Here is an 11,030-nt window from a genome sequence, read left to right on the forward strand (position 1 = left end):
TGACGGAGGCAATGCTTAACCTCATGCAAATAATGGAGACAATGCTTAACCTCATGCAATGGAAGGAAGTTCTTAGCCTTATGCAATAATGGAGGCAGTGCTTAGTGATGACGTCCAAATTCACTACTAAAAAGTAAATGAATACGGTCGCATGCAATATAATATACCCAACTATGAGTCGAGGTCGAATCCTACAGAGAACAATATGTAGGAGATTAGGCGTGTAAGAGAATTATCACTTATTATGCTAAGCCAAACACTTAGAAAGGGTTTTTGAGAAATATTTATATCTAAATGCAAAACTATAAACTAACCTAGAAAGTAAGTAAAATGATCAATGGCTACAAGCATGGATACACGGGGAATTACACTTAAGTAACGATCCAATGTATTTCATGATTTTACAAATATGAGCGAGTTTATGTTAATTAGACTCGGGTAATAATTCTTTATTAGCTTCTTCTGAAGAATAACAAGACTTCCTAATTGAATTATCCCTAAAATAATTAAGAGATTAAGCACACCCGAATATGGCTACAACTAGTTCAATCCTATCCCTAGGTAGAATCTATAAAGTGAGTGTTAACTCCTCAAGTTCTTGTTAATTAATCTTTTCCAATACCAAATTATCATTTCCAAAATTAATTCAAAGTTAATGGTCGAGTCCTAGGGTTAGCTAATCCCTTTGAAAACATTAAAGAACAAGAATAATTAAAGAAATAATAACTCACTTAATAATAAATAAAAGTCGTTCAATTCCTAAGCACAACAAGGTGTTTAATCCACACTTTAAATATGAATATTCCCATAAATAATATTCAAGTGTTGGAAAAAATACTACATACTTAGATATACAATACAAAGCAAGGAAATGAAGAAATGAACATAAATGGGTAAGAAATTTTCAACCAAAATCTTCAAATCTTCAAGTCCCAAGTGTGTTGCAAGAACCCTAGCTCCAAAACTTGTCTTCTCTAGTCAAGGAGACTGAAAATAAACCAAAGACGTGTTTCCAATAAGCTAGGTCGTGTATTTGTGGGTTTGGAATGGAGAAAATGTGAAATTAATAAGTTGCCCAGGTTTGAAGCTCGTTGGCCGCAACTGCGGAAGAATCCTTGCAGGTGCGGTTCCGAAGATGCGGATACCTACTCGCAGAAGTGAAATTTGGTGAAGTTGGTTCCACAGAAGCGGACTAGTGGTCGCTGGAGCACATCTGCTGATGCAAACATCAAGAGCAGAAGCGTGACCGCAGATGCGATTTCTGCCTTGTAGGTCTTCTTCCACAGATGCGGACCTTTCCTCGCAGATGCGGGCCATTCTGCGAAGATGCGATTCCACTAGAAATATTGTCAATTCTCTTACTCTTTATGCACAAATTTACTTCATTTGATCTCACTCTCTTCAAGACATCATTTACCTAAAAATCTAGCAATACACACCATAAACAACCTCATATTATAATTAACGGATGCAAAAACTAAAGAAAAGAGACTAAAATAAATGGTAAAATCACCTCTCATCAACACCCCAACTTAAAGCTTTTGTTTGTCCTCAAGCAAATCAAAACCAAAAATTCAATGAGGCTCTACAATTTAAAGCACAATTAGCATCGCTATCATTTCCAAATCACATTTTCCAATTATGCATAACACTTCTGACATTGGTTGGTACTATTAATTAGGTTCAAACATGTGACTCAACCAAATAACTCCCTCATTTAAAACTCAATCTCAAGAATGAAATGAAGTTTCAAATTTATCAAGTGACAATAACCAAGCCTCAAGAAGTGACTCAAAAGCACTAGTCTACTACATATGCTCAATTTACTCAATTCGGAATCTATCAATATTACCAATCCATCATAATCTGTGTTCCCTCACAAGAAAGAAAGTTTTAAAATTACCATATTTACAATAACAACACAAGGGACAAATGAACAAAGACACTCACTTTCAACAAAGAATTTCAAGTGTTACAAAATATCATGCCATAAGCTTGCCCTTATTTTAATTCGTCGCCTATTCAAGAACATTCGGTTGGAGATCCCATAAAGACTTTTGAAGCTTGTAGTGTAGGCTTAGGGAAGGGTAGGATAAGCATTTGGGATACAAGTGACTACACCCTCCTTGAACACTACTCACATTTGTCTTTCTTTTTGCACTTTGCTTCTTTTTAAACCATATTGCCCTTATTAACCTCTAGTTACCAATATAGAACTACCTTAAAGTACCTCTCTAATTTTCTCAAGACTCCATATATATATATATATATATATATATATATATATATATATATATATATATATATATATTTTATACATATATTTTTCTTTTGCTTTTCTTTTGGAGCTTGAGTATCTTCATATAAACAATACGCTTCTGCACACAATGTACATCTTCACCATTTCCCAATTAACACCAACACCCCCAACTTAGGCTTTTAGCCTCATTCTTAACATTCAAGGAGGGACGGGTTCAAAAAAGGGAATTATTTCATAAAACGGTAAAGGTTTATAATGTGTTAGCCAAAGAAAAGCTTAAAGGCTCAAATGGGGTTAACTAGTGATAATATTTATGCAATGGTAAGCTCGAAAGGCTAAAATGGCTTTTTTAAAGATCACAAAGAATGCCTAAGGTCATCCCTCCAACCAAACGTAATTAACAATAGCATTGAAAGACCAATTGGGCAAGTTCTAGATGATAAAAGTAAACACAAAAATTATTTTTAACAAAAACTAACACACATGGCACATGAACTAATCAAGACGGATCAATTTTACCTCTTAATAGGAACAATTAGAGCAATATCATGCCAACTAGTGGGCAAAGAGTCACAAAATGAGCCAAAAGGTTATCACAAAAATTATTCTTCCCCATGCAACTTACTTTTTCAATTTACAACCAAAATTTGGAGGGGTATTCTTAATTCACATTTCACATACAAGAGACTAATTTTATTAGTACCAAATAATCCAAAAGTCTCTACATAACAAAACAAGACTAATTCCCTTAAGAAAGTTGTCACACCATCCATCATAGGGAAAAGTCACCCGGTTCAACACAAAAATATTCCCCGGGAAAGAACCGTAGCATAAAGAAAATCCAAGAAAATTTATTAAAAATTATATTACTACTAAAGAGATAAAAATAATATAAACTAAAAACTACTAAAGAAAATAAAATAAACACTAAAGGAATAAATATAAAATAACTAAAAGCTACTAAAGAAAATAAAATAACAAAAGCAACTAATACTAAAGGAATAAAAATAACATAAACTAAAAACTACTAAAAAAAAATAAATAAATAAAGAAAAATAAAATAGAATAACAAAAGTGACTAATCCACAAAGATATCACCAATTCACAAACTACGCTCGACAAGAGCACATGATAAACAATAGTAAAACAAGCCCGACAAGGGCACACAATATCCATACAAAAGCATAAGCCCGTCAAGGGAATAAGTTAAGCATCAATGTACAAATAAAGTATACTCCCCAAAGCCACCCCCAACTAAAAATACTCCAATGTCCTCACTGCACAATATCAAGATAAAATAAGAGTAGTTTGAGGGTCTCCCTGAGGTCTGCATCAGACTAGCAGACTGCGGGAAAAGGCTCATCACTGTCATGTAGAGCTCTCGACCTCATCATCATCGGTATCATCAGTATCAGCATCAACAACATTCGACAAGAACGAATACTCTTCACTATCATCTTTGTCCTCGACCGATATCTTCCTGTTCGGCTACCCCCATTTGAAGATGGCCTTGATGCCTCTCTACATCTTTATCATGAACTTGCCCTTCTTCTTATTTCTCTCTTTCTCTTTTTGGAAGTCTACCTGAAGATCTACATGTGCCTTGGCCATTTTGCCATAGGCTACCTTGAGCCTGCTAACAGAAGCTGCTAACTTCTCATGAGACTCTACCTAATATTTTTTGCCTCCAGGTATGTCGTCACTTCTTCTTTAGTACAATACTCAGACCTAGGCTGGGAATGTGGAGTTCCACTAGGGAGCTGTGACACTAAGTTACGAATGGAGACAAGATGGGAGTTCAGCATCCCAAATGATCCCTCAGGCAGTGCTGCCTGTGAGGAGGACTCTGGTCCGGCAACTGTGGTGATTTTCCTCTTCTTACTCTTTACTGCACTGTCCTCACCCTTTACTCTCAATGGATGAAAGGGTTTGTCAGCCGGTAACCAACAATCGGTGCTATGCATATCAACATTTGCCCGCCGGCACAATTCTGTAATCAATGAAAGGAACATCAAGCCCGAACTGTCGTCTAGCAAGTGCTCTTTCAGCACCTGAATGATATAATAGCCGACATTCACATGAATGCCATCAAGTATGCATGCGATCATTAGGGCCCTGCCATATGAAACATCCGAAACATTGCCACAAGGTGAGACTCTGTTGCAGATGATGTAAAGCCACATCTTGGCCTCAGTTGTGAAGTTGATGGACTTCAAACCCTTTCTCTTGTTGGCCCACTTTGCTCTCTTGTTTGCGGGAAAAAGTTTAGAAACTAGCCAATCTTCGTTTTAGCAATGATCTTTTTCTTGTACCAGCTCAAGTGGAAGGTCAGGAAGACCTAAAATATCATTGATCTGTTCAGTTCCAAACCTCACTGTTTTGCCTCTTATGGTGAGTTGTGGGTCATCGAAGTTTGTACGCTTAAGGTTTGTGTAAAACTCACAAACCCACTCCTTATTGGCCTCACACAGAGTAGGCATGAAACAAGACCAGCCGGTGGTCTGTAGACAGCCATAAAAATATGGAACTAGCTCGGCCAATTTATCCTCGGAGATTCCCTTTTCAAGTACGACCTTCTTTGTAAGAAGGATGTCATAATATGGGTGATGACAATCAGAAGACATGAATCGATTAGTGTTGAATTGCTCCTCCACAACCTCTTCCTCAATTTCATGATTAAGGGCCGTATTTTTGTTCATATACGGGTCTATTTTAAGCTCAAAGTACCTAAAAAATCAAAACAAAGTTAGTCAGGCATTAGAGTTATGTTCAACAATTAAAAACAATGCAATTAGGCCAAAGAATCAAGCCAAACAGACCCAGCAAACCATAATTGTAGTGCCACTATTTTTGCAAAAACTGCCCAGTCACTGCACCTGCGGAAAAACCATCGCAGGTGCGGTTCCGCTTCTGGGCAGTTTCATGCGCTTCTGCGAACTGTCATTGATGAACAAAAATCACACCTACTAAAGAGGCATCGCAGGTGCAAGGCCGTATCTGCGACACTATTTTTGCTTCTGCGATGTTCATCAAGGGTTACAAAAACCCAGCTACTGCCGACTCTTTTCAATTCCAGACATGATTTTGGCACATAATTTATACTCAAGAATTCAAAATTAGTGTACTACATGAACATACGACTTGACTCCACATGATTTTAAGGCACATAGCAACATAAGTTCTTTCAGACAATTTGTCGAACATATGACAAGCACAAAGTGATTTTTGATTCTTTGAAGCAATTTGGTACTTATATTTCCCCAATTGTTTTTCATCATCAACAGCACAAACAAACACACTCTCAACCAATGTCTCTCACTCCTAAAACTAACATTGATAATAAAAGGGGGAAAACAGGACTGTGCGAAAAATAACCATGGAAAAACAAATGATGAATAAGAAGAGGAAGAAAAAAGAAGGAGAGTAGAGATAAAGATTATACCTGAGTTGTCGTGTGCGAGAGCAATAGAGTGCATGAGCAGTAGAGATGAATGTGAGAGATGAGAGGAGTTAGATTTTGGGAAAGGAGGGTTTTGAATTTTACCTTCTTAAGAACATATGGACTCTTTAAAATTACCCGGCGAGTCGCATCTGTGGATTTTAGACCGCTTCTGCGCCTACGCTTTTGTGGTTGGCAAACCGCTTCTACGATGTTTTTGCATCTGCGCTTCATTTGACGCTTCTACGAGGCCGCATATGCAAGCAAAGTTCTGCAGATGTAGTTGCACTAGATGACTGATGCAAAGACTGGGAAGCCACTATTTTTGTTCACTTCAACACTTCAAACTCCTCAATTCAACTCCAAAAAATTTGAAACGTTGCAGATTAGTCAAAAATAATATAATAAACTATTCTAAAAAAAAGAAAATTTCAAAAGCGACTTCAAATTTTGAAAATGATGGATGTGTGCTTGGCCAATGTGCGACCGCATTTTCGTTCGCATAACCCTTATATGGTCCGCAGAATTTGCATTCCACCGCATTTTTGAGTGACCATAGCTTACGAACCTCTGACTCATTCTGCGACCAATATGCGATCCGCATAACCACTATGCGATCGCATTATTTTTGCCGCAAAAAAACAAGGTTAGCCACTTGTTCTTCCTGCACTCTAAGACACACACACACACACACATCAAAATGTTCAGCAAAAATAAAAATCTAACAACAACATTTGAAAACGGTGGGTTGCCTCCCACCAAGTACCGCATTTAACGTCGTGGCATGACGCAAATCAACTTTATCACTTTTTTCTTCACTTGGAAGATATGAATTGGGCACCTAACTTGGAATCAAGCTTGTGACCACGAGCGGAGGGGGGGGAGGGGGAGAGGGGGTAAGTAGATGATCAAGCCAAATGCCATTTGCTTCATTTTGTATTTTCATGTGAGGAATGTCATTTTGCCTTCTTGTACCTTCAAATTGTAAGATGTATGGCTCTTGCCTCTCCTCTTCGCAATCCCTCATTCACTCGTGTAGTTCAATTCCCATATCACCACATAATTTCAATGTTGACAAATGCTTGGAATGTGACATCAAGCCTCCAAATTATAATTCTTTCTGGATTTTGACATCCTCTTGGTCCCCCGAACTAGAGTCAAATTCAACCATCTTTTCAACTACATCGGTTGACTCTAATTCCATATTTTTTTGGCATCACCAACAAGCATGGATTTGGTTGGCGGATGTTCAATTCTTGATTTCTCAAAATAAAGCTCACTTTCTTCCTCGAAGTTGGACTTTTCTTGAGCTCTTTCCGCACTCTCAAGTTAGTGGGCACAGTGAGCCTCAACCAATATTTTCATTTGGTCTTCCAAGGTGCGGATATTCTCATCATTTTGAGTTAGTACTTGTTTCAAGTCCTCGAGTGCCAAGTTATGCTTCTCCTCATTTTCAAGAATGGCCTCCAACATGAGCATCATCCTCTCATTTTGAACATTTGAGAGTTCTTCTTGATTTGGATCAAGTGCCAAAGAAGGATTTTCGGCTTCAACTTCTAAGGAAAGCTCTTGGCTATCATTCACTTCCAAGGCTTTTTGGACCTCTAAAGCTTCAAGCATTTCTCCCATTTGTGAGTTCAACCTTTCAAGCACCAAATCATTTTGAAGACTATTTTCCAAAAGCTCCTCCAAGGCAGTTTGCTCTTTGTTTCTTCTTTCAAGTAGGCATTCCATCATGAGCTTGAACTCTCTATTTTAAACATGCTCAATTTCTTCCACTTCCATATCCATATACTTGTTATCACAAAAAGTAGAATCATCATAGTAGGGTTCGGGGAAGGGAAGGACAAATAAGTACAATTATCCCAATGACCATTTTGACCACCACACTTATCACATATACTCCACTCATTGGTTTGAGATCAATCCGCCTCCGGGAGAATTTAAATAATTTTTTCATGAGTGTGGTCCTCCACAATAAGGACAAGGGTCATCAAAGTATGATCAACTACCATCCGATCAATTTTCATTACATGATGCCATTTTTCAAAAACTAAGAAAATTAACAAGAAAAAATAAGAAAACAACAAGAAAAATAAACAAAGATAAGAAAAATAATTACTCAAATATTCACAAGTTTGGACCAAAGCACGTACGCTTATTTCTCAAACAACCTAAATATGCTAAATTATTCCCCGACAACGGTGCCAATTTTGATGACGTCCAAATCCACTACTAAAACATAAATGGACACGGTTGCATGAAATATAATATACCCAACTATAAGTCGGGGTCGAATCCCACAGAGAATAATATGTAGGTGATTAGACGTGTAAGAGAATTATCACTTACTATGCTAAGCCAAATACTTATAAAGGGTTTTTGAGAAATATTTATATCTAAATGCAAAAATATAAACTAACCTAGAAAGTAAGTAAAATGATCAATGGCTAAAAGCATGGATACACGGGGAATTACACTCAAGTAACGATCCAATGTATTTAACGATTATACAAATATGAGCGAGTTTATGTTAAATAGCCTCGGGTAATAATTTGTTATTAGCTTCTTCTGAAGACTACAAGACTTCCTAATTGAATTATTCCTAAAACAATTAAGAGATTAAGAACACCCGAATATGGATACAAGTAGTTCAATCATATCCCTAGGTAGAATCTATAAAGTGAGGGTTAACACCTCAAGTTCTTGTTAATTAATCTTTTCCAACCCTAAATTATCTTTTTCAAAATTAATTCGAAGTTAATGGGCGAGTCCTAGGGTTAGCTAATCCCTTTGAAAACATTAAAGAACAAGAATAATTAAAAAAATAATAGCTCACTTCATAATAAATAAAAATCGTTCGATACATAAGCACAACAAAGTATTTAATCCACACTTTAAATATGAATATTCCCATAAATAATATTCAAGTGTTGGAAAATACTACACACTTACATATATAATACAAAGTAAGGAAATGAAGAAATGAACATAAATGGGTAAGAAATTCTCAACCAAAAGCTTCAAATTTTCAAGACCCAAGTGTGTGTGCAAGAACCCTAGCTCCAAAACTTGTCTTCTCTAGTCAAGGAGACTGAAAATAAGCCAAAGATGTATTTCCAATAAGCTAGGTCGTGTATTTGTAGATTTAGAATGGAGAAAATGTGAAATGCCTAAGTTGCCCCGGTCTGAAGCCCGTTAGCCGCACCTGCGAAAGAATCCTCGCAGGTGCGGTTCTGCAGATGCGGATACCTGCGAGGTTACACTCCGCAGTATTACAACAATGTTACACCCCGTAGTATTGTACGTTGGATTTGTCATAAATTGACATCAGTTCAAGAACAAGATTATTTTGAGGTTATAAGTACTACGCTATTTCAAACAAGTGATAAGTAAATTCGTGAAGATGTGAGGGTAAGCGAAACGAAGAAAATGAGTTTCGTCGAAGTTTGACAATTTGGAATAAAATACGGTCCAAGCTATAATACCCCATATTTACGAACTAGTGCCATACAAGGTACCACATGACCATGATAGTAAGGTATATAAAGTGTGTTAAAAGTGATTAGTATTTTAAGTAAATTAGGATATTACTTAATTATATGAAAAATTAGTTAATTATTAGTTTAATGAGAGATTAACCATGTAATTGGAAATTGGTGGATAACTTTGCAGGAGACAATACCCCCAACGTGGCAACAAGGGATTTAATTGCTAAGACTAAGCAATGACTCTTGGTTCATAAGACTAGATGGCATATTTAGAAATTTTTTTGGCTAAGTCATCACAATAGTGGGGCCCACAACCCACAATTTTAAGAGATCTTCCTATATCATTAAGAAGGAGATGTATGTTGCTAAGTAACATATGTAGTCTCAAAAATAAATTCGTATGAAACTTCATAATACTATAGTTACATAAGATTTACTATTCTAAGGAAGTACGGTGTAATCTTTCTCAAGAATATCATACGTATTTTTTCCTATTTCGATCTTGCCATTACGTGTTTCTGTCACGACCCAAATCAGAGGGCCACGACTGGCACCCGGTGCCTACTCAACCGAGCACCACGTACCTTATTTTTTTTTTATAAGTCTCATCACGGGCCATGATAGGCCACATCTATATATATATATAATTGACAATATTAGAACTTAACTCACATAACTAATTCAAAAAAAGATTTATATGGATACATAGGGGCCGACAAGGCCGTTGACATGTCATACCTAAAACTATACACAGGACACTGTCTGCAAAACCTCTAAGAAAATATGACCATAATATATAAGTCGGGACAAGGTTCCTGACATCCTCGTAAAACAAAGTAACATATATAGAACGTGACTCGGCAATACTCCAGGAAGATGTCGAGCTCACCAACCAAAAGCTGATATCCAGAGGCAGCCTACAGTGGATGGTCCTCACCTCGCCTATCTACATCTGCGTGGCATGAAACACAGCACCCTAGGAATAGGGCTGTCAATACGAAGAATGTACCGAGTACGTAAGGCAGAAATGAAACGTAATAGTAATAAGATACTATCTCGGGGAGAGATAAGAGTCAACTTATAACTTCTGACTTGCCGCTGAGGGCCGTAACATATAGAATAAACCCATTCGTATATATAAATAAAACTGCAATATAATAGTTCTGATTACATCATTCTGGTGGCGTTAACTGCCCAACTGATTAGTGAAAACTACCTGAGCGGCCATAGCGCGGTGGTAAATACATGGCTGCCCGACCGGCCGTAGCTCGGTGGTAAATATATAACTACCCAACCGGCCGTAGCCCGGTGGTAAATGCATGACTGCCTGACCGGCCGTAGCTAGGTGGTAAATGTGTGTCTGCCCAACCGACCGTAGCTCGATGGTAAATGAAGATGCATGTATCACTATATTATAAACATTAACATCTTTATCATATGCCTTAATAGGGAACTAGAAACATACTTACAAATGCTTGAATATCATTTTACAGGAATGAATAACGTAGACATCCTTAACTGTTAAGAGTAGAAACACTTATAAAATAATATTACATTTACGTATCGTTACTTGTATCATGCCAAAAGAAATAAGGGATAGCCTTAACATACCTAAGTCGATTCTCTCGAGAAAGATTACACCGTACTCCCTTAATATTGCAAAATCTCACGTTAATTAAGGTTCTCTAAATTCTTGGGTCTTGAAGCGTTGAAGACGATATGGAATAAATATTTGAATTCCTACAGATCCTTGAAATTTTCACGTTATTTCAATGGATAGGTGGTTCTTATGTCTTTAAGATATATAATGATTCTCCTCCTAAAATGATATATCACATCT

This window comes from Nicotiana tabacum, chromosome 12, assembly GCF_000715075.1.
Source record: "Nicotiana tabacum cultivar K326 chromosome 12, ASM71507v2, whole genome shotgun sequence".
NCBI lineage: Eukaryota > Viridiplantae > Streptophyta > Magnoliopsida > Solanales > Solanaceae > Nicotiana > Nicotiana tabacum.